The sequence below is a fragment of the Malurus melanocephalus genome, unplaced genomic scaffold (genome assembly GCF_030028575.1).
Source record: "Malurus melanocephalus ecotype Western Australia unplaced genomic scaffold, MMel_1.1 scaffold_550, whole genome shotgun sequence".
Lineage (NCBI taxonomy): Eukaryota > Metazoa > Chordata > Aves > Passeriformes > Maluridae > Malurus > Malurus melanocephalus.
Window position 1 is genome coordinate 371302 of NW_026623782.1, and position 22345 is coordinate 393646.

At 35.3% G+C, this 22345-nt stretch overlaps 1 protein-coding gene across 1 annotated transcript in view; it reads right to left on the reverse strand.

Annotated features, from left to right (window-relative positions):
- LOC130583047 (dystrophin-like) overlaps positions 1 to 13443 on the reverse strand; it is a 382130-nt gene extending 368687 nt beyond the window's left edge. Inside the window, exons 1-3 of the mRNA XM_057382115.1 lie at positions 13266 to 13443; positions 2855 to 3002; positions 973 to 1122 (exon numbers count right to left, since the gene is read on the reverse strand). The gene's annotated coding sequence lies outside the window, so the exon portion shown is untranslated. The remainder of the gene's footprint in view (positions 1 to 972; positions 1123 to 2854; positions 3003 to 13265) is intronic.
- Positions 13444 to 22345: the final 8902 nt, after the last annotated feature.

The following is a 22345-nucleotide window of genomic DNA, read 5'->3' on the forward strand; positions in this document are numbered from 1 at the left end:
CTTTCTTCCCCAGCATCCTGGTAACTTAAAGAAGCAGATACCACAAGTTAATGTCTCTGACTGACTTTGCAATCAATATCAAGAGAAATCCTTCACCTCATTCTACCTTTATTGTTTCCAACCAGGATAATCCATACCTTGGCTGGTAGTCCTCTGGACAATGCTTTCTCTAATTTCTACCATGAAAACTCTCAAATTATCTACTTCTCTTTACCACATTTGCTACTCATTCTCACCAGTTTTTAACATAAAATTCCACTGCCTCAGCAATAAACCAGCAAAATCCTCCCTTCTTTCTTTCCATCAGTATGGAAACCCAATGATTTCTGTCACTTCTACCATGAAAACTGTCAAATTATCTACCTCTCTTTACCACACTTGTTACTCATTTTCACCAGTTTTCAACATAAAAATATGCTGCTTCAGCAGTAAAGCCGAACAAAATCCTCTCTTACATCTTTCCATCAGTATGGAATCCCAGAAAGCAAAGTATGTGGTACTTTGCTACACAAAACCCAGGAGTCTGGAGGGTTGGAAAAAAGTGGAAGGTGAAACAGGGGTTGCAATATCCACCTTTGGGTTGGGAAGAGGAGCGAATCGTGAAGTGTTTCCATAAAAAAACCCAAACATTTTTCTCTTACACACCTGAGTCACAAAGCCTGGAATATTTGCTGTACCAGCAAAAGCACCAGGCTACAAAAATGAAGCTCTGCATTCCACCTTCACGCAGAAGAACTGCAATTTAGGGAGTATATTTGAATGCAACATCATCACTTCAGGCACTAATGGTYTTGGTTTGCTATCACAGTTTCTCACAGCAGTGTATTGTACGCATTTTTCTTCCTCAGGTTCATTATGCACACAAATGTCTCTTCATACGGAGAAAAAWTAGACATACCAGAAAATATATAATGCAAATATTCACTGCAGATTAAAATTTTATATCACAGTTATATCAGTAATATGTCTAACCTTTAGCAAACGATGGTTAGCCTCCTTCAGTGTACTCTCAAGCTTATGTTTTCTGTCTGGGTTCAGTGATGCACTTCCAAGTGCTATTCCTCCAGTTTCATTTAATCGTTTCAGTATTCCCTTGTGGGGCGGCAGCTCTCCAACTCTTAACTGGAACAGACAAATACAGCAGTTAAGATGAACTGTGGTAGRAATTTCAGCTCTCTTATCTTGACCCTTATTGATTTGTGTATCAGCCAAAGGAATAAACTCAATTCAAGACAAAATAACTGTTGCTTTCTGAATGTAGAAGGCTAAAAAAAAAAACCTCTATTGGTGAATCAAGTCTAAAGAGAGTTCTAAGTGCCAAAATACAGGGTTTCTCAGGATATTAATCACTATTACATTGTACATTCCAGCCCTGGATACTCAATACTTCATGTATATCAATTTTAATAATCTTGTAATACGGTCTGGAGCAAGCATTTTGGAGAAGAATTTTAATATGTTCCATGCTGTGAACAATCACCTGATCACCTGGACGGTACGTGATGAAAAACTCTTCACTCCAGTCTAACCTGTTAATTAAGAATGTTCATGTATGTTAAAAAAAAAAAAAAAAAAAAAAAAAAAAAAAAGGAAAGCCAAAAGGAAACACAAGGCAGCACCAAAATGTACCACTTCTCCACTATGTATGCTGTTACTGAAAACTTGTATTTTCAAAGTAATTTAGTATTTCAAGTAAGGGTAATGTCACCTGAAGACAAAGTTATTCAAATGTTTTATTCTCGTGGGTTTTTTCCTTTTTTGTTTGTTCTTTTTTATTACCAATTATTTTATTATCAATTATTTTATTATTATTATCTCAACAGAGCCTCACAAATTCCCTGACTGACTCAATGGCATCTTGTGCTGAACAAAGGGACAAACCCACCACAGAGCTGAGYCTCCATTTCCTCAAATGATACTTATCATATTTTTATTTAAAAAGAAACTCGAAGATAGATTTTTACTAAATAATCCTTTGGGAGGTGTTTGGTGGGTTTTTTTGGTTTTTTTTTTTTCATATTTTGTTGTGAGAAAGATAGAACAATTTGATAAGTTTTCTTCAGATTCTTTAATGCTCTGTTCATCCCTTGCTGAATCTGTTCAACTTGGATTTACATAAAGGATAACTAGATCCTTGTCCTCAAGGGAGAAAATAAAGCCTTTAGGCATATAYTCTATAAGTAATATGCGTTTTCCAATTACAGTTTAATTTTTTATTGTATGAGTCATTTAAAAAGTCATTTTACTGAAAACATTTCAAAAAACTAAACAGAGAAACTTCTGTTGAATACATTTATTAACAGTATCAAACTCTTAACACATTCCTGAAAATACTCCAGCCTTTAAAAACAAATAATTTATATTCTGATGGGGTTTTTTAAGTAATCTTAAAAATAAGTCACCTAGATGTTTAGTCTAGAAAATGTTGCAGCAATATTTTAACGAGCTGACATCTATAATTAAGCATGCAGTTCTGGATACTCTTGTGAAATACTGAATACCATTTATTAAGTGAGAAGTTACAAAATGCTAACAAGACACTTATAGAGAAATGCTATACATATAAACCAGTATTCAGGTATGCTCTGAATTAAGAAATGAGAATGACAAAGATAATGATTATTTTCCTAGTTTCAGAATATTTTACTCTCYGTTCATTTTCCATTACTTTTCTGGTTTCAGTATGACCAATAGGTATTTGTACCTGGGTTTTGAAACTCCCTGCTTTGATTTATCTAAAAAAGTTATATGAATGCTGCGTTTTATGTCAAATACCTTTTCAGAAAATAGATTTAATTTTCTTCAATGTGGAATTGATAAAGTAAGAAAACATTAAGAATAGAGCTTACAATACCTTTACTTTGCTAAGGCAGTCTCTCAACTGGTCTTCATTCCCTTTTTCAAGGGGAATACGAATAACACTGTCTGCTTCCTCTAACCATAAAATCAACTTGTTCAAATCCTCTTGAAATTCTGATAAAATATTMTTCTCTTCCTCTATCCTGCAATAAAAATGTGAAATTAATGTTACTATAAATTAATTTTTATATTGAAATGCTTATCAATACTGAAAGATGAGGGATAAGTAATTCTTATATTTTTTACTATTTTTATAAGTGGGCCACAGATATCTTCACATCAAAATTATCTGATCAACACCAACACCCTTTTAACATGGCATTAAATATATGTTAAAAGAAAAGCTCAAGGGYGCAATTTACAACACCACTAAATTCAGTTTCCAAATTTCATATGGCAGGTAACAAACAAGCACACCAGAAATAAAGCAGTTAATCATTTAGACTACAATCCTGTTTGAACTAACAGGAGGGAAGCCTAGGGCTGACAGCTAAAAATTCTGGCACTGTGTGTCACCAAATTGAGCCTGTAAAAAATGACACAGACTCATTTGGACATCTCARGGGAAAAGATATTTCAGTAATTGCCACGTAGTTTGTGTTAAGATTGACAAAAAAGTAGGTAAGGTTTGCATTCCATAAGAAGGCATAAAATGGGATTGATGACACCTAACTTTAGGTGTCCACTCTCCATTTGTCTCCTTCAACAAGTCATCTGCCAATTTTCACTATGACTATATAAATATACTGAAAGGTGGACTTTTTTTCAAAAGCTTCTTAAGTTTTCAAGAGATGCAGGCAAAAGATTTCAAGAGCAGCAGGGTAGAATGTGAACCCTTGGGATTAATATTTTGAATGGGCCCTTCTAAAGGAGAAAAAATATGTTTTGCATAAAACTTAATTTATCTATAAAAGTCCTGATGGACTATTCCTGGACATAGAAGAATTYCTTGTGCTAATATATTTATTACAACTCTGAATCTCATATGGAGTACTGTTATGCAGACAGAAATTCTGGACCTTCCTGATACCCAGAGATTTACCCATTTCAGTTGCACAGGTCATGCAAAAAAAAGAACCAACTTTACAGCATCACATTTTTACATTTGTCACTGAGAASTGTTCATGTTCATGRCTTGAGAGGTCATATGCTCTTCTCAAGCCRAAATAGGTCACCTAAAATCAGCTAATCAAAGCATTTATTTCTGTGAAAATGAGGCAGATGTTAATTTATGCTGAGATCCACAGCACTAATACTACAAAAATGAAGAAAAACTGACTTCCTGTAATCCTAAAAGCAGAAGCACRATTTCAAATCCTTCTGAGGCAGTATCCCTCCCTGCTCCAGTGATGGAAAYCTGGGAAACAGTCATCCAGTGTTATACCATAAATCACATAATAAAACCCCTGTCCCTCAACCTGACCAGGTACMCCAGAACCCAAACTCTCAGCAACKGATGCATTTTTTTGATTTCCTTTCACTACTACTCATTTGTGAACTGCACAGCTCAGTAGAGGCATTATGTGATGGTACCCTGAGGATAAACCTGACAAAGATCCAAGTTTAAATACGTTAATTCTGGCACAGAAAAGGCATAGTGTTCAACTCAATACACCCGAGAGCAAAATTATTGAGCTGCATRGTATTTTGAATGAGAAATCAAAAAGATTTCTTGTCTCCTAGAAGAGACAGCAATTGGCAAGATTCCTTTTTCATCTTAAGTACACTGTTAGTTTTATCACCCTTATGAATTGAGCTGCAACTCTTAAAACATTAAAAGTTTTCCTAGTTGTGAAGGAAAGATTTTTTTTTACTTTGATGACTAATTTAAATGTTGATCAGCAGGATAGGGGTGTTTTTATCCTAAGACTTTCCAGGAATTCTTTCAGAGATGTTTTATACATATACAGACATATCTATATATATMCACATACATACATATTATATCAAATGTGTGTGTGTGTGTGCACAGAAGGGTTTCAGAGAAAAAAATAGTATTCCAAAGACCTACTTCTTTATTCTAATCAGGAACAACATGMAGTAAAGCAATTAAAAGGTTCATTGCAATTAACAGGACATGCAGGTACACTATAATTTTCTTTACCATCTCTTCTTGACCTGCTAGAATGTTACTTCTATTATAAATAAYACCCTGCAAGACAAGTGTCATATTATGCAAGACACTAAAACAAAGTGCTCTGTGTTAGCTGAACCRGTTAATCGAATTAAAAGTTTTATCTCAATGACTGATTACCCCTTTTGAACAAACTGATTTCTATCACCATAATTACCTTTGGAACAACAGACACATGTAGTTTCTAGATGTTTAAATTCATGGTGACAATGAAAAATGAACAGTTTTCTTTAGGGAGTATGGTCTTTCAAATGCAAACAACGCTGGAGTAAGGAAGACGAACCACCAGTTGAGTCAGACATGGACAGAGCAAGAGAAAGCAGTTGGGAACACAACTTGCTGCTGAAGTAGGTGACTGAGGAATAAGAGATAATTCCAGCAGCTGGCTCTAGGGACCAAGCTGCTCCASCTCCAGCACAGGTATTCCTGCTCTTATATATTACTGCCTTATCTGTTTAAACAAGCTTAAGTTCCCAAAAAATCTTTTAAGCTCCTTCTCTGCTGGCAAAAGGTTTATTTCAYGAACCCTGAAATATAACTCATCTCGATTGATTGAAAATTCTTAAACTAGAGCAGAGAAGTACAGACTTTCATATGAAATTTTTCATCTTTTACAAACCGCTTTTCTTAGGCACATTTGTGTTTCCCATAGTAAAACAAAGCAAATTTATCTTTCTGCATTCATAGGATCCCTTGGTCAACTATTCTGAATGTTCATCTTTTTACAGGAATCTTATATACATTATACTTATGGAAGCAAAAGTATCAATATTAAGTTTTTAATATTAAGTAGTTAGTTAATTATTTTTCCTAATTGCATTTTGTATATCTGATAATTGATAGATTAGGGATTAATTTTCCTACCATTATTAAACGGAATCAATAACAAATTCTTATAGCAGTCTACAAAAGACCCCGGAGAGATTTTTTTTGTTTTCAAACTTTCATTAATCCTTATATTTGTTAACTATTACATAAACTTTCTTGGCCTTTATCAGACAAGCTTGTATTTTCATGTGAAGGGTCTARAAATCATGTGAAATGTACATTGCAGCTCAAGTGCTTTCTCCATAATCAACAATGTGATAACAATACCATAGCAACCCATAAGCAGTGAAACACAGCAGATGTGGAGAGTTTGTAACCGCACATGAGTGATGTGGAATTTATTTGCAAGGTGAAATTTGATTTGCTATAGAAATAAAATACACAGTCATACGAGTAGGACAGATCTGCACTTGTGACTCATATTCCCATCTGTAAATCCAATAATATTTTGGTGCCTTTTCACTTTTTAAGATTCAGCTGTCAAATCTGTATTTATTGTATTTCTAAGATTAGGAGTTAATGTGTTTWGTAGCTGTTACTGAGAATATGAGAGGCCACCAAAATGGTGACAAAAATTTAGAGAAAATATTAACSAAAAAACCCTAATATTCTTTCTTTCTCAAAAGAATGGGAAAATATGTTTCATTAGGGTAAAGGAACTTTAAATAAGTGAAATTAAAATAACACATTAACTTTAGAAAATGTATTTAGATGTAAATACTGAACAGTAAGAAGTTTAACTAAACAACTTGTAAACACAATACAAATCTATGCCAGTAATTCTTTTCTACTCATTCATATCAGAAATCTAAACAGTCAAAAAATACAATACTAAAAATTCAATATGTAGCTAATTATATGCTGGAAAGAAAAAATATATAATTATTGACATAACTGTCATGAAATCTCCATATCCTAAACCAGTTTTTAGATTAGAACTAGAAGCTAATGACAGCTTTCAAAATACATAGTGTTCAAGTAAAGGAAACCAATCACTTGAAGCTGATGTGTTATTGGAAAAAAAGAATACCTTAGTAAAGTTATGGTATGGAAATTATTCATATGTGTATTTACTTTATAACAATTTTTATTTAGAACGGAAAGCTTGKATTTTTGTATTCAGAAAAGTACTCGGATGTATTCTGGTAAACAGCCTTTGTTCTGTCATTCTTTCCATAATTACTTCAAACTCGCTTGGGTAGATCTGAACAGGCAGTCTGCAGGTTCAAACTCATTAAAAGTGTAAATGTATTTGCAGCTAAAATAATGAAAAAATTCTCTTCCATTCAACTGAACCCAATTTTAACAAATGTCAGATTGTGATGAATAAAAAAAAAAACCCAAACTGATTACTTCTGAAACATTGAAGGAATCTATTTCCTGGGCATCTGTTTTCAAAACATTACACCAGAAATTTTTAGCAAAGGTGGAAAATAAAAAGACCAACCAGCATTACTGTTACAAGTCTGTCAAGAGCCTCATATAGAGCTGTTTCTTCTCCTCCTGTGTACGTTCCCGTGGCTTTCTCTGCCTGGCCCTTGCAGTCCTGAAAGAGCAGCACTGAGCTGCAGCCACGGCCCTGGGGCTTGCTGCCCACAGTGACCCTAAAGGCAAGCCACCACATCCCTAAATCAGCCAAAATTCAAATGCCCCAGTGGCATGAGCAGACACAGCATGACATAGCCTGATGCATCTCAGGGACAAACAGGCAGAGAGAACTTCTGTTGGTGCAGTTTAGAAGATTCAGTGTTCAAAATGATTGMTGGAGTACAAAGAGGGAGAAGCAGGCACTTTGTGTTTCCCCTCTTTTATCTGGGCTTAGCTTAGCAGTTTCCATTCAAAGGGCCTTTGTGACTTCCCATGGTCTCCAAAGTCTCCATTTCAGAGCAACACTGCACTAGAGTACAAACTCCAACTTTTCCAAAACACATCTTTTGTAGCAAAATGTTAACAAAAACTCAATTAAATTCCCAACTTGCTAACTAACTGTGTATCAGACTTTCAATCGAGTTCCACTTTATTCAACTGCCTTGTCTATTTCAAGGTTTTCAGYAAGATAAAATGACTAGATGTGCTAAAATTACATTCTCATCTAATTCTTAGCTGGATGGATTAGACTCAAAATACAGAAACTTTAAGCACTGAATTCAAACTTCTACAGCTTTGAAACTCTTAGATAAAGGCAAGTGAATGATAACATCCTACACAAACATAACTCAAGCATAACCTCTTGATCTTCAGTACCAAAGGAAGGAGATTCAAAGTCAATTTTAAGTCTRTGCTTTGCCTGGGATCAGCATTTGACCTTTTAAAACTGAAAACCAGCTCCTTTTTACCGAGGAGAAGTACAGGTTCCTCAAATTGTTTTGAGGTTTAGTTTGTTTTCTTGTCTGTTTTTAATTAAGTTGACCTTTTGCCGTCCAAATAATTCTTATTCATTAAAACTGCCAGTCTATCACTGAGATGAATATTAGTGTCTCGTGAACTTATGATCAGTTTTGGTTATTTATAGAATATCATGGGTTTGATCTGGTTCGTAGTTCTTGTTATTCAGGTAGTTTAATATCAATTCCAAATTATTTGTGAAAACTGGATAAAGATGGTGAAACTCTTTGAATTATATCCTGTTTCAGTTTTCCCTGTTCAAGTCAACCAACCACAGGGTTCATGGTGGTTACAGGAAATATTTCAAATTTACAGGTTCTTTATCATTGCAGAGATAGCATTATGTTTTCATACAAATAGACCTTTTAACCGTGCAACCTCAGGGAAACTAACAAAGCAATTTTTAAGAATTCCTCCTCCCATCCCCAAAAGATAATCAGTGTACCAGAGCATGAAAAATAAACAAATAATTCAGAAAAATCCAACACAGTGCCACCAGCATTGGAAACAGGAGATGGTATTTAAGGGGGACACAGAAGACTGACCACTTTCTTTATTCTATTCACCTCATTCTCTCCCAGGATCCACAGTCATTAGGTTAAGAATTCTATAGGGCTGAGCCATAGTATTTTCCCCCTTAATTTTCTGTGGCCAGCAAACCTCAGACATTTAGTAACCACARTGCAAACCTTAAATCCACTTTACCRTCYCTTGCATTTCCAGCAAGTAATCTTTCCTTCTAGTACCAAAGAATTAGGTCAATAACAGTTTTTTTCACATTCAGCTTACGCATCAGTTCAACTTTGTAARCCTCAGTCATATCCCTCCTGAGATTTCTCTCCAGACTGAASATMCYCAGCTTCTWAGMCTCTCCTCACAGTGCAGCYACTTCAAACCTTGGCTCATTTTATCTTCATTTTATCTGCCTCCCTCCATGAGYAGTCTGTGTGCCCATCATATCCTCTGGCATGTGCAGGATCTGCACACAGTGGCCAACATGACATGCCACAATGTTTGATATCAGCAAAACAACCGTTTTTGGTTTTGTTCATAATACCTTTACTGATGCAGCCTAAAATGTTACAGCTTTTTTTTTTTTTTTTTTTTTTTTTTTTYCTGCCACTGCATCTTGTGCCCGCAAACACTGTCAGTGATAAGTTCAGGATCACTTTCTGGAGTTGTAACAAGCTCAGCATCACTTAAGCGTAGGATAGTGTGTTTGTCAGAAATATTCCTTGCCTCAATTTGTCTCTGATGATCATCTGCCACTTGTTGCCCATCTGTTCAGTTTTGGAGTTCCCACTATCAACTCAGCCTTTGACTACCTGAGGCTTAATGTCATTGGCATCCTTGGAAATGTCATCATACCCCTCCTGTTTCCAACTAAATTCTCACATTCATGCACCTTCTAAAAATATCTGCATCACTTTCTGTTACTCCTGTAATTGTTCCCCTCCTCCCCTCAGCCCCTTTGAATTAAGGTTGAGAAATGTGTTTAGAATGGCCTGTCAATGCCCAAAATAAAATTTCAATGCCTCATATAAAAYGGTGCAGGATTATCAAAATCAATTTCTTTTATCTGGGTAAACAAATAATAAAACCAGAGCTTACAGTATATAAAGTTTCCTTGCCAAATAATACTTAGCAACTATACATTTGAATCTGAAATCACTAACAGATTTCAWATCTGGAATTGATTCAATTGCCAATTTCTTGCCACTTTATCTTGAGATCTGCTGAGCAAAAAAATTTAATAGAAAACAAAATTTCAGTTCATCACTGCTCCTCTGAGCTACTGAAAATCAGCTWTAAAGCAGAGCATAATGCATTTACTACAAAGACTAAAACTTGAAAMCTATTAAAAGTTTAGAGTCAGTTTTCTTTTCTGATTTGCAGAAGGTTTTAAATGTTAATGTCTATCTTATTTTTCTTTACAATTGTTATATGAAAATGCATTATACCCAGTCTGCTGTCTCTTCAGCATCACCTTCTTCAAACATGGTTTTAAAATGTGCTTCCATGTTATCATACTCAAAAATGACTTTAAAAAATCTTAAGATCCCCTTCATAATAATAAAATTCTTTTAACTATGAAAATTCAATTTCTAGGAAACATAGACAAATATAAAATGACTGTTAAAACTTATGTGAGTCAGAATATAATCATTCTGAATTTGCAGGTGCTTTTTGTTTAAATATTCTATTAAAGTTATTCTGAAACAGAGAACTCAAAATATGTCAATTGACCCATATTTATTGCAATTTATATTCAGCCGAGATATTGAAATAAAATTGACATAGTACCAACACATGCATTGGGCAACGCCATGACTACATTAGCTCTTTTGGACTGCAAGCAGAGGCCACTTCCTTAATTAAAGAATTTTGGATGAGATTGGTTTCAGGTMTTAAAAAGACAGAACCTGATTGTACCGAAAACCAAATTAGAACAAATAATGAAAAACTAAAAGATGTCARAGCATAAGAGCTATGCAAATCCCATGACACTGTGGCTATATAAGGACTGTGCAGCTGATAAGCCTATGGTCTTTTCATGCCCAAGTTCATCCATAACTGAGACTTAGTTATAACATGGCACTTTTTCCTGTCATATAGGTTTCTTTCCTTTGAAAATCCAGTCTAGGAGAGTAAAAAGATGAAGGGAAGAAAATGAAACAGAAAAAAAAAAAGAAAAAGAAAGTCACCAAAAAACCAAAAGAAAACAGAAAAAAACAAAACACTACATGGACTGGGAGGCAGCAGCCAGGGTAGGATGTATTTCCAAGACCTGGGAGTAAAAATGTATTCCCTGGCTCTGACAGAGCTCTCTGACAGAGCCAGGGAGATTGGGAGGTGAATAGAAGCATCCTGATGAACATAAGTCTCACTAAAGTGCACCAGGAACATTTATATCAGTTTAACACAACATTATCTGTATTCCTCCTGGTGCAATGCATTTATTCTTGCAAAGTTYGTTGAGGTCTCTGCAATCATTTTCCTCAAAATTACACAAGCTGTTGTCATTCCAGAGGAAAACAAACCAATTGGTCAGCATACTAAACWGACAAAAAAGAGGAATGCATGCGAAAGTGTTTATTTAAGAACTTTCATCTAGGAAACCTAACTGGATTATTCTGATTTACAGACCCTAAACTTCCTTAAAATGTAGAATGTGCCTAACACCACATTGAGCCAAAAGATCATTTAGACAGACATTTCCACTGATAAATGATGAAATGTACAGCAACAATCATAAGCAGAACAGGAACACATTTCATATTCTCAGACAAGGCTCAACCACCAATCTCTTTCTTCTGTGTTGCTGAAGCAGATTACAGGGCTGTTAAAACGATGTGTTATTGTTTTCTAAGTGTTTGCACTTACATAACAAGTTAATGCTTGGAAACACAGATGGGTTTCCAGTGTACAAAAGAACAGCTTTTAATGTGACAAATAAAGGCCAAGGACTCCCTTGTGTAACAAGTAACAGTACCATCAACACCTGGAAATACMGCAGAAAGGATTATTTAAAGCCCTGAAGCTTCTGACAGCCGGTAGCATCAGCTTGTTGCATCTCCTTCTTTTAACACAGGATCACTTATGAARGAAAAGACCTTTAAAATCTTTGAGTCCTACCATTAACCCAKCATTCCTGTYRCTAAACTTTGTCCCTAAGTGACACATCTTGTGTCTTATAAATACCACTGGGAAACCTTATAGCACCTTCCAGTACCTAAAGAGGGACTACAGGAAGGCTGAAAAGGACTTTTCCCAAGAGCATGTAGTGATAGAACAAGGGGGRATTGCCTKAAGAGRGTTTAGAATAGATATAAAGGAGAAATTATTTTCTTCTGAATTGTGAGGCACTGGTATAGGCTTTCCAGAAGGTTGTGGGGTTCACATCCCTGGAAGTATTCCAAGCCAGGCTGGGTGGGGCTATGAGAAACCTGATCTAGCAGAAGTTTCACAGTCTACGTCAGGGGGGTTGGAGCTCGATGAACTTTCCAGGTTCCTTCAAACCTTAACCATTCCATGATTCTATGGTGACTCAACCACTTCCCTGGGCTGCCTGTTCCAATGATTGACAGCATGTTCCAAGTGAACCTTGAATCACGATTAGTCAGTAATAACCTCCCAGGACATTCCTTTATGACTCTAGAAAACATTTTCACAGCTTTTGCACCCCTGTGGCTCTGAACAGAAAATGGTGCAGGACACAGCAGAAGTAAAAACACTTGCTACACACTACCAGTTCTTCCAGTACATCTCCAGCACTCATTAATGTACCTCTATAATTAGTATTCTGGGTTTAAAAAAACATGAATGAAGAAAGCTCTACCTGTATTTTGGGCTATATTTTAAAGCAGAATGGCAYACCCAGTAAGGCCTAGCAGGTGGGTAAGAACATATTCTTTAATAAAACCTACGTTAACAGCAACCTTTTTTCCCATGGGAAATCCTCTTTTTATAGGTATAAAACCATTTTTGTATTATCTGTAACTCAAACACTTTAGCTTTCTGTGACTGCATGAGAAAAACAAATTGAACTAAAAGTGATCATAAATATTATKAAATTGATCAATCCATTCTTCTGGTTCAGCCTATAAAATGTAGATGCTAATTGCACTAATTTTGATAGATGAATTAGATTAAGATTACGTGTATAATGAAGTATGGTATTATTAGCACTAGTGCTTTAATGCCATACAATCAAACAGAAAGATTATGAGGCAATTGTAAATTCAGTCTGTAAATGGACTGTTCTACTTTAAAATTGAGCAATTATGTATGCTTGTTTGTTTTTGTTTTTTTTTAAAGATCAGGAGTTAAAATATAAAAAAATATGGAGTATGGAAAGGAGTGGTGATCACAGGAGTAGGTAGGGAAAAAAAAAATTATGGTGTATAAACAGGTTATAGGATGTAAAATGAAATTACTGATAACTCCTTATATATTTGASAACTCTAGAAGTTGGGAGTTCCTTCAAAATTTCAAGCCCCAATCAAATCTAACATAAATAAAAACAATTTCACAACATTTTTATCCTCTTTTAACCTACCTCTTTTTTTTCTCTACCAACTGTCTGCAAATCTCCTTCCACCGGCTATTCAAACTTTCCAGTTGTTCCTTCAGCACCTTGGCATCTGCTGTTGATGACTGCCCAGTGATCTCCTCACCAGTTGCATTCAATTTTTTGACAGCAGTTTGCTGCTGCCCAATGCCATCCTGAAGATCCTGCAAAACACCCAACACATTCACATCTTCATAAGGAAGTTAAGCACAAACAAAATACTTCATCGCACAATGGCCAGATGGAAAGAGGTGAAAGCTTTTGGTCTTCTTGGAATTCCAAGTGAAAAATCCAAAGATGAGTAGACATAAAGACATTTCATCATTTTGTAACAAGTTCCTCTCAGTGCAGCCTTTTATTCCCTCCTCTATTGCTGTCTACTAAAGATCATCAGTAATATTCTGCATATCAATTAATAAATAAAACTTGTGAACAAATGTACTTTGACACACCCAAAGGAATTTATCACAGTTATTTAGTAGTCTGTAAARCACTGTAAGATTTAAACTGCACCGTGTATGAAGTTCCTATTACCTATCAACTCAAACAAGCAAAGTCAGGAAAGCAGAGACTGTTTGAAAAACTTTGATTCCACTAAAGAACACATTCTCTCCGTTTGTGAGAAACATAATAACTCTTTCCTTAATAACCCTTCATGTGTTTTTTTGTTTGGCTTTCTTTTGTTTGTTTGTTTGGTTTGGTTTTTTTTTGTTTGTGCTTTGGGATTTTTTTGCGGGGGAGGTTGGATTTGTTGCTGTTGCTGTTTATTGGGTTTGGTTTTGAGTTTGGTGTTGGTTTGTTTAGCTCTTTTTTATTTTAACAGGACTGGGAGGAACTACACTTGTAAGAAAAAGTATTGCAATGTTTCTACTTATACACAGAATTAAAAACTACCAAATGATAACCCATWTGGACCATTCTCTAGTTTTACTAAATGCATTGGGATACATTTTTCTACATCTTTTATGCGAAAATAAAATAATTATTCTAGCAATATTCCTCTAGATACTTCATATTTAAAAACAACACAGTTCTGAATCTGTAGCTTAGATTTTAACACTGTATGCCTGTTGAAGCAAGCTCATATTTATAAACAATATTTTCATATTTTKATTCAACAGTAGAGCAGGAGTATTTTTCCCTTGAATTCCTCAAAATGTACAAGCAGAAACATGTAAAATAATTTTTGGCAGTTTACTGCTAAAATAAGCAGGAACTGAAATAACATCAACAATCTACACTGCRATATTCATACTTATGACAGATTTTCACAACCTCAGGAAGAGTGTCAGAGTCCTATCTCCATACAAGGGCTTTCAAGTAAAATGCTGAATCCTCTTTTTCTGGAAGAAACCAAATACTTCAGCATATCATACTCCAGAACAAAATTACATGTTTGCTTTCTCTTTCTAAATGCACAGTATAAACTGCAGAGATTGTCAGTAAACCTGAATATTAACATCAAATAAAATGCTCCCATTAAACAGTTAAAACTGGTAGGATACAACTTTCCAGGAATGTAGAAGATGAACATAACTACTCCTCGTGCTTTTTTTTTTTAATATACATCTTTGGTCATGAGGTAATGATTGAAGTTCACAAACTGAACCACTATGGAAGTTTACTTGTTCTAACATGATCAAAACTCATTTGCCAGCTACTACTTCATTAAATTGCACAGAGTGAGCTGAATGCCCTGTCTCAGCTTTTACACAAATTTCACAGGGACAGCTTGAACACCAACACCAGCAGAGCCTGGGGCACCTGCAATGTCAGCAGGTTGCTGTGGTGTTTACTCACAATCCTAGACAGGAGTTGTAGCTAAAGCAGAGTTTGCATTGTTGAGATTTATCTTATTCTTACAGCATTTCTGGTTTTCTTACAGTTTCTTTTAGGTTGTTACAGCAGATATGCCCCCCCTCCCTGCCCCCAATTATTCCTTAGATCCCTCTCAGTAAAAAACTGTTCTGCTGATATTTTGGGGGTTTCTTTCCAAACTATTTTCAAGTCCCACAGTTTCAGAATAAGAAGTAGTCGTGATGAGCATAATGTGGCAGTAATCTGCACCCTGTTTTATTGTGTTTTGGTATGATGAGAAATGTTTTTTCTGCAGGATCCGTGCAAGCTCTSTGACAGTTCAGTTGCATCTCCTCAAGCATCCTGCTTCCCTGCAGTGTCCCAGCACACTTTGCTTTGCCTCTGGAATGTGTAAGGTTTTTAAGATACCTTTGTAGCAGAAACTGCAAGATTTTCTAAGACCCAGAAAACACATATAAAAGCCTCTTACTTCGATGAAATAGATTTTTTTTTTCTTTCTACAATGCACATTAGTACGGTAATACCTATTCCAACTTTTTATTGTTATTTTCAGGTACATGATTTCACCATAAGGAATAAATAGCAATAGCCAGGTAGTTTGTATAAATGCAAATATTGTCTACTCTTGTGAGCCTGAATTGGCCTTTCCACTCCACACTTCTTTTGGTAATGCCCAGCTTAAAATGAGTACCTAGTTTTAGTACATATTCATTKTATTTTACATTGATTTTAGCACTAGAGCCTTTGCATTGTGCAGTTTGGAGCATTACAGGGGTAAATCATAACAATGCATAGTTCTAGGTAAAATATAATAAAATAACTGGYTCATTTCCAGCGAGGCATTTTAGACCTTTGTGAGATTGCACAAATCTGTGTGAAGTTTAGATCCATACCACTTACTGAAAAAAATAACTCAGAACAAAGCTTCTCCTTATATGCAGACAACCACTCATTTGGAATAGGATATCAAAGTAAAGAGAACAAAGAAGGGAAATTCTACTGCTGGAAAATTGAAGTTTTAAGAAGCAAAATTTGTAGAAATTACTGATTATCTGTGAATCCGTTTTTCTAAGTGACAGAAACAACAACCAGCCAGTATACTACAATAAAGTGAAATGCTAAGTAAAAGCCCATTTAAATACTCTGAGCCTTTTTCCTGTGTTCACAGCATCTTAAACTAGGTTTTCTTCCTCCCCCAGCATATACAAACAAAAAAAGAGCAACTAGTATATTTCCACATTTGTTTCAATTGACACAAGTTAAACAAGGGATTTTCTCATTTATCCTCTGTCATCTTATGTAATAGACCTTACTTTAAAAGTGAAAAATAAAATAGCCAGCTCCAAGGCAGGACTGGTCTTGGAACTTAAGATCACTAATGCTGGAATGGGAATCTTGCACAAGATGCGTAGGGAGGAGAAGTGTGAACTTCCACCAGAACATGAGAGAAGCCTTCTGGCCATCTGCATTTCAGATCACCATAAAGAATTCAAATTGAGATGTTTTTTTTTTACCCAAGTGCTCTATGCATTCGACACTTTTCACCTGATTAAACAGAAACACATGTGCTGATGAAGTTTGCCTGGATTTTACAGCCCATGAAAGATTTTTGTTGGTAACCCGTACTGCACAAAGCACAGCCTGCCATGAAGACAAATAACTTTTAAAAAAAAAATTATGTATGAAGAGAATAAAAGCTTTTAACTGTTTTGCTCAAAGCCACATTTTTACACACTCATCCCAGAGCTATTAACCACAAAGGTACTTTTCACAACCTTTATTAACTACATAAAAGTTTTCAGCAGCTATAGTTTCCTATTAACATCCCCCTCCATCCTTGCCACACATCTGCATGAAGGCAAAGTGCTGGGATTCAGCACAACCTTGCCTCCCACAGCTTTATGGTTTATGGTTCTACAGAAAATATTGGCTGGGAATGTTTTGGGTAGCTTCACTTGAACTTTCACCTCTTCATACAGAAATGACAAAGCAAAAGGGCACATTGCCCTTTGGATATTCCCAGCTTACTCAGAAGGCCATTGGAGATACTTACACTTGCAATTATACAGTTTCTAATCCCTTTATGAACAGAGTGAGCCAACAAATTTAATTAAAAATATATATTTTGTGTAATATTAAGAATTACAGATACAAGAAAGAATCTTTTCACAATGAGGATGGTAAAATACTGGAAGAGGTTGYCCAGAGAGGTGGGAGATTTTCCATCTCTGGAAATATTTAAGGTCAGACTGGACAGGGCTCTGCTCTAGTGGAACACATCCCTGCACATTGGAGGGATGTTGGAGTAGATGAACTTTGAATGTCCCTTCCAACGCAAACTGTTCTGTGATTCTACAGTCWTATAGGCAGAGCTAATCACAATTTTGAGTGAAGATAATTTTTATTGCACTTTTTGTTTTATTTGTGCTGCATTTTTAGCTGCTGAGAACAGCAGAAGATGCTATAAAAACCCATGACTTTTATTTTTCTTCCTTGTGATTTCCAAGTATAAGCAGGAATTGACCAATCATTAAATTATGGTTTAAATAATCTCTCAGACTAAAAATTGTAGAAACAGTATATTAAAGGATTTCTACCTCTCATACAGATGTTTTATACTTTGAGAATTATTTCAATTAATTTAGTATAATGACTTAAAACTACCAAGACATTCATATGGTGCTTCTTTGATTCAGTTACTATTTATGTTTTCCAAGACTTATATAAAATGAAAAATTATACATACTCTTTCAGAAAACTTGAAAGTGAAATAGTAAAAAAAAGAAAAAAAAAAAGACATATAGGAGGGATAAACACAGGTGAAAATATTCACCAAAGCCAAAAGAGCTGCCTCTGCAATAGCAGGGGACTTGCTCACAATAAGATTGAGCACCCTTGCCTATTTCACTGCTGGTATTAATTTTATTTCTCATTTGTACTTTCTAGAAGCAACTGCTTAATGACAACACAAAAGCCACTGCTTTGAAATTTGAATTAAGCATTAAAAAAAAAGAAAAGGGGGGGAAAAAAGGAAAAAGTGGAAAGATAAATTCTCAGAGGAGTTAACTTGACACTTCCAGCATTACTTGTGACCTCCCCAAGTGTATGTAGAACACTATTTAATTTGTACCTCCAAACACTCATAGGTTTCTGCATCAATATTAGCATATCTCTGACTTGTAAAACTRTTCTTAAGGTAATTATTAAACAAATCACAGATTCTTGTGGCAAAGTTGACAAAGTTGTTAGTAACACCATTATCCTTTAGAAAATACTTTCCAACTACTTTGTATGCTGCTTTCTGAGAGACCCTAAAACTACAGGCATTCCTAGCATCACCTTGGGCAAGGAATTTCAGTTATACACTAAATATGAGGTAGGAATCCCCCCAAAAGGGAGAGAAAACAAGAATACAATGAATCATGGAATGGTTTGGACTGRAAATGACTTTAAAGATCAACKGGTTCCAACTCCTTGCCATGGGTAATGACACCGTGCCCTAGGCTGCTTAAAGCCCCATCCAACCCAGCCTTGAACACTTCCAGGGATGGGGCATCCACAGCTTCTCTGGGCAACCTGTTTCAGTTCCTTACCACCCCCACAGAATAAAATTTCTTTCCAATATCCATTCTCAACCTGCTCTCAGTTTGAAGCCATTCCCCCTTGTCCTGTCACTGCATACTGCTGTAAAAAGTTCCTCTCCAGCTCTCTTGTARGTTCCCTTCAGRTCCTGAAAGGCCAAAATAAGRTYWCTCCAGMGCYTTCTCTTCACACTGAACAATCCCAATCCCTCAGCCATTCTGAGGAAATATGTAACAGTAAAATACATCTGTCTTCCCCCCTCAACTTTTTCTAATTTCCTTTCCATGCTTCTTTTCCTTTCATTATTTTCATTTGAATTTTTCAGGGACTCTATGATGCATTATGGTGCATTGTCTTCTATTTCTTGTTCTATTTTTTTCTTTTTAACCCTCTCCTAATCAGTCCTGTGACTTGCCTTCCCCTAACTACAACCAAAGATTAATTAAAAAGTGCTGCACAGGAAGTCTTAGAGCTAGTCTTATCCACAAGCTTGCTGCAAATCACTGCAAACAGAAGTATTCTGTATTTTGGGATCTGCCATCCTCATGCTTTCAGAATTCTACCGACTTAACATTGCTTTCAGTCTTATACCACTCTTTTGATTTTAATATTCTTTTCATAATACATTTATTTTTAAGGAACTGAATCATTCATGGAGCCAAAGGAGCTTTCTCCTGGATAGGGACAACCATGGTATGCTTTGAAGTCAGGCTGTTAACAGGACCCACAGTGATGCTCAGATCAAAGACATCTGAGTTACATTGCACAAATTTCTACACAACTGTGCACAAGAACTTTAGAGCCCCTTTTATGTATCAAAGTCCAGTAAAGGACAATTTTGGATACCTAAAAGTGCCYAGACTTCATGTGGGATAGGGTGATGCTTTGTGAACCCTCTTGTAATGCATGCATTTGAAAAGCAGCAATGTATCCCCATTGATTCAGAGTATGTTACCTAACTAATAAAATTAATGTGAATTATATGTTTACCAAAATATTTTTTATACTGACATTTCATTCTTTTTAAAGCCATGACTGTGCCTTCCTTTTTGGTTTAGACTGCTGCCAGTAACCTTAACTTACCAAGAACACATAAAWCAGATGAAACCCCCATATTTTGTCAAATCCCACACACAAACAGTTTTATCTACTGCATAAACAATATGTAAATATAAAATTGCTGTGGTGTAAGACAATTTAATGGGGCAGAGGCTCTGAAATAAGTTACCKCCCCTTAGTTTTCAAACCTCTTCTGCATAAACAATTCATTAAAATRAAAAGTTATGGAGTTTTAGGTTTTTAGGACTTTTTAACTGAAGCATCAGTAGTTTTTAGTTTTTTTTTTGTTTTTTTTTTTAATGGATGCCTGTTAACTGGTCTAACAAGATCTATATTGTGTTAGTAATCCCACACATTTGCTTAATCAATCATCACCAATATTATGAAGAGTTAGTTACAGTTTATGCTGTTTTTTCCCAAGAAACCAGGATTAAAGTTTTTGTAGACAAAGAGAAGTAAATTATATAATTGATTAAATAATTCACCAAGCAATTTCAAATACATTACATCATCATATTTCTAATTACCACCTTTTATCCCGCTGCCTTTCACAGTGCTCACGACAACTGACTAAGCAATATGAAAAAAGATAAATTCTTTGTTCAGATAGATTCCTAATATAAATTAAAAGAGTAAAAAAAAAAGGAAAGTAATTGAGTGGATGATGATTCTAAGTAAATCCTTTTAAAGTTTGATTTCTTTTCCCATAGTATGTAAATTAAAGATTCACCAAAAGCCTTACTCATCTACCTAAGAGGGTACCTAACTGGCACAACTTGGCTTTATTTKTTATTTCTTAGTTAACTTGACCATATATCAGATGACTCTTTCTTCAACCTCATCTTCTCTTGCCACTGACATTGCATTTTACTGTTAAGCTTAATCAAAAGCTATTCTTTGAGCTGTYGTGGAATACTTTCCTCTTTCCATTGTAGCAGACAGACGTACTTAACAATAATTTATTGTTATGGAAAAGCCCTGCAGCAGCACGAAGAAATACCACAAACAAGCTAATTTCTGTCAGAAAAATKAATGGTCACAAAATGTTTATAGAGAAAAAAAAAAGTATTGCTTCTCTTTCATTCAGTGTAAGCACATAAAGGTACTGTGCCCCACTTTAAGAAAATTGTAGTCTTAAATTCAACATTAATGTTCTAATCTTTAGTCATTTACATAAATTTCTCTTCTGCCTTAAATCACATAAAACCATAAGGTTGACATAAGAGTGTCTACTCAGACGCAAAAACATAAATCAGGGAACTGTGAAAACATCTGGTGAAAAACTATCCCCAAAACAATTTGCTAGCATTTGGTTACCAGAATGAATTTACCCATTAAGAGTATGTACCTCTGTTCAAGATTCTATTAGAAATAAGGAAGAAATTAATTTTCTAGGCAGTTAAACCCCAATGATTTAATCTAGAGACACATTACTGGCACTCTGTTAGGATTAAAACAATCAAAAAAGAGTATATGTTGTTTCCTAAATGTTTTACGACAAAAAGCTCTAAAATCTTTGTTCCTTGGTGTGCATTATGTTGGTTACTGTGTTATTATTTATTATTTTTATTGTGAAGAATTATGGAAACTCAGGACAGCTGATGGAGATGGAAGAGGTGAAAAAAGAGTGAAAAAAGCTATAGAAAAAAGAGTGAAATGTTTGCTATAGCATTGACAGTAATTTAAAGCAAAGTGTTTTCTTCTTAGCATAAATTATAGGAATTATTATGATTTGAATATTACTATCAACTCTGTTCAAGAGCAGCTTCTGCAAGAGGTGACAGTAGGCTCTGGGCAGATTCTCCCTATAAAGCAGACATTGGTTTATGTTATCAGTATTACTGGTTTTGTGTATCAGCAGTGCAGGAGAAACCAAAGGAAATTCGCTGCAGACCTGTTTTCTGAATAAAAAATAAATTCGGTAAAATAAAAAGGAGATTTCATTCTCACTTTGAATAAAATTATAGACAGAATTATTTGTGGCTTAATCCACAGTTTATATAAAAAGCTTATAAAGAATGCAAACATTTTTCTTGATTTGATACACAAACTGCTTGGTTGGAGAGCCTTAGGAAATTGCTATTCCATCCTGCTCTCTGTATTATTTCTTTTTTCTACATTTTGGTACTGTTTAGTTAGGAAGACATGAGGGCCAGTGCTGCCCCAAGTGAATTTCTTACTGTCCATGACTGATACATCAGACAAAGAAATTTGGGTGTAATGCTACCCCACAATTGTATATTTAAACAAATTAAGTGGARATATACAACTTCTTACATTGTTAAAACCTTCTAAATCAGCAATAGTCACAGATTTGCTTGAAGTTTTAATCTCTTGCAGACTATATCCCTTGACTGTGCCTCTTCCCTCTAGAATGTGATGAATTCATTCTGTAGAAGAAAAGTCATAAAAGCTGAAATTTCATTGTTTTACCTACACAAATTCTTCAGTTTATGCTGTGCAGAAAGCAGCAGACTACTGTACTTTAATGGCTTAGTAACTTCACACCTCAGTTTGCTCCAGCAATTCCAGATTCTTGTCACTGCTGCCTGTGTTGCTGTCCATTATGATTTCAAATGCAACTCCAGTTCATCTCTGAGATGGACCCG